The sequence below is a fragment of the Raphanus sativus genome, unplaced genomic scaffold (assembly GCF_000801105.2).
Source record: "Raphanus sativus cultivar WK10039 unplaced genomic scaffold, ASM80110v3 Scaffold0063, whole genome shotgun sequence".
Taxonomy (NCBI): domain Eukaryota; kingdom Viridiplantae; phylum Streptophyta; class Magnoliopsida; order Brassicales; family Brassicaceae; genus Raphanus; species Raphanus sativus.
Window position 1 is genome coordinate 76,145 of NW_026615386.1, and position 2,936 is coordinate 79,080.

The 2,936-nt window shown below is 35.2% G+C and overlaps 1 pseudogene; it reads left to right on the top strand.

Moving 5' to 3' along the window:
* Positions 1-229: 229 nt before the first annotated feature.
* LOC108861807 (phosphate transporter PHO1 homolog 3-like) lies at positions 230-2,930 on the top strand (annotated as a pseudogene).
* Positions 2,931-2,936: the final 6 nt, after the last annotated feature.

Genomic DNA, 2,936 nt, shown 5'->3' on the forward strand with positions numbered 1-2,936 from the left:
TTCCTTACTAGATATATAACATAATCGGGTAATCTCGATAGTTTTTTTTTATTTTTCGTTATTTTTATTAGATATATATCACAGATGTATGTATTTTTAAAAATCGTTTTGATCGATTACAAATTTATAAAATATTGTCCATGCTTAATTCTTAAATGTGAGAGAGTGTTAATGAAATAAAAGTTCCACATTGATAGTTGTATGTATATATATACACATCATTACTCTAACTCTTACTCTTACTCAACTCTTCACTCATCACCAGAGAAACTAAAATACAGACTTAACAGAAAAATCTAAGAGAATCGAAATGAAGTTCGAGAAGGAGTTTTCGTCTCAGATGGTGACAGAGTGCAACCATTACATGGATTACGGTTCTCTCAAAAAATATCTCAAACCCAGAGACGCCAATGCACTTACTCGTGGTGTCGCCAAAAATCACCACGACGGAGGACTAAACCGGGAAACGACTTCGTTTAACGGTTTACAACTCTCGATTGCGGAAAGTCGAATGACGGCGGGGACGATTCAAGTGAAGACCACCGCGGATGGCGGGTGCGAGACGACGTTTCTGGATGAGAAAGGAGGAGAGTTCTACATTGAGTTTTTCTTTTCACTTGACAAAGAATTTAATAAAGTCAGTAAGTTTTACGGAGAGAAAGTTAAGGAAATGTTGGAAAAAAACAAGGAGCTTACCAAAGACATGGCCGCTTTCATTAAGAGTTCATCGTCGGAAAAAAAGAGTTCATCGTCGGGAAGGAAGGAGGAGATGACTCCATTGGCACCTGGTATTGATTCTTCCACGGATACAACCTCTTCTCATACTCCCACCGGAGCTAAATCCAGTAAGCAACAATAAACACAACTACTTTTCCACCACTCACTGACTCTCACAGTGAGCACACAATATGAATTCAAAACGGGTTCCATTACCATTTTTATGTCCGGTATAATCAACTTTGACAGTTGCAAAGCCGGTTTTTATCAGTTTCGTGGTTTCCGGCTACCAAACCGGATTACAGTTGGTCCAAAAAAATTTCCCCGGTTTATAAGATTAACAAAGGAAGTAGTTTTTGATATTTGATTGTCGTTCGTTAAATAATCTGTCGACTCAAATTGCAGCTTTCGATAGAATTAAAATTCCACTTTTTGGTCTATTTAAATCTAACTTTTCATGCATGTATGTTTTCGTAATGAACAATTTTCTAAAATTTATATCTAATGTATTCTTTTTCTACATCAGAATACTTATATTCAGTAGAGGAGCCAGCTCAATTTTTTTTTCTGCGGTAAATTGCATATCAAATATATGTTACTGGTTTAATAAATTAAACTAGCGTTAGTTTTTATTATCTGAGTTAAAAAAACATTAAAAAAAATCTTTTAACATCCAGTCATTAGCACTGCACTGTACCAAACCTTATTAAAGATGGTTTCAATTAAGTTCCAGTTGATACAAATCGTGGCGAAACGTACCAAACCTACATTTCAAAAAAAAAAAAAATTCTTGACATCAACCTACATTTCAAATTTGTAGCGGAAGTTGATAAAGAAGCTCAGATACTAGAGGGAGAGTCGAGCAGACCTAGGCAATTAAATGGAGCGATGGAATCGTCGGCTGAAGTGAATATGAGCCTGTGCATGAAGTTAAAATTAACCTTTCAGAATTGGAAAGAAAGGAAGAAATTGAAGCAGGCTTACATCAAGTTTTATCGGGAACTTCTGGATCTCACAAGCTACAGGTGTGTATAAGTTTAGTAGTATTGCAAAAAATTTAATCTCTTTGTATTTGTCTATGATTGATGTTGTTTTCGATATTGTAAACGAAGCTCTTCGAATGTAGAGGCATTCTCGAAGATATTGAAGAAGTATGATGAGGTAAGGTTTGAGACATTGAGTTAGAGTTATATATATATATATTAAATGACTGTGCTCGACGAAATGTATGTGATGAGTCTACGATGATCTTTGTTTAGTATTTTCTTATTCATCAAATAACTGAGATAACTTTGTTTCCTAGAATGTAGGACAAAGTAACTCATGTTCTTTTCACGTTTGTTTGTGCTTCCTTGTTGCTAGGGATCCATGATCCCACATTTTATTTCATGTTCCTTCTTCTATTTAAGTCAATGAAAAGCCAAAAAGAGGCAATGATTAATTGCCCAAAAAAGTATTTGTGTTTTTATTTTCAGTTCTAAAGCTTTGATCAAGTTCATTGCTATCAGTATGTTTATAGAAAACTTCGTGGAATGCAAGGAAGCGTTACATGGAATATGTTGATGCTTCAGAGCTTAAAAGAACTGATGATGTAAGAGGTTTATGAGATTTTGAACCAATTGGTAGAGAGTATTTTCATTCGTCAAATCCTCTGTTTTTATTTTCATCTTCTCTCCTCTGTTACGACAGGTCGTGGAACTCACAAAGCGTGTTGAAGATAATTTCATAAAGCATTTTGCAAATGCTAATTGAACCAAAGGAATGAAAACTTTACGGCCTAAAGAGAAACGAGAGAGACATAGACTTACATTTTCCACAGGTAAAAATAAGAAACTTGCATCAATTGGTTTTGAAGTTCTATCTTTGTCTTTGTCGGGGCTTATAATGAGGATATTGGTTTCAGGTTTCATGGCTGGATGCGTTTTCTCTCTTATAGTGGCTCTTACTGCGATTATCCGCACCCGAAATATCTTGCAGAACGATGGCCAGGATGCATACATGAATACTATGTTCCCACTTTATAGGTAAATAGCTTAGTAAAAACTTGTCCTTTCTTCTTTAGATATTTATATTGATTTTTCTTAGATGTTGATGTCTTCTCTGCTGTTTCTTGCAGCTGGTTCGGTTTTGTCATGCTGCATATCATCATGTACGCTGCAAATTTATACTTCTGGAGGCGATATAAAGTTAACTATTCCAAAATATTTGGGTTCGAGCAA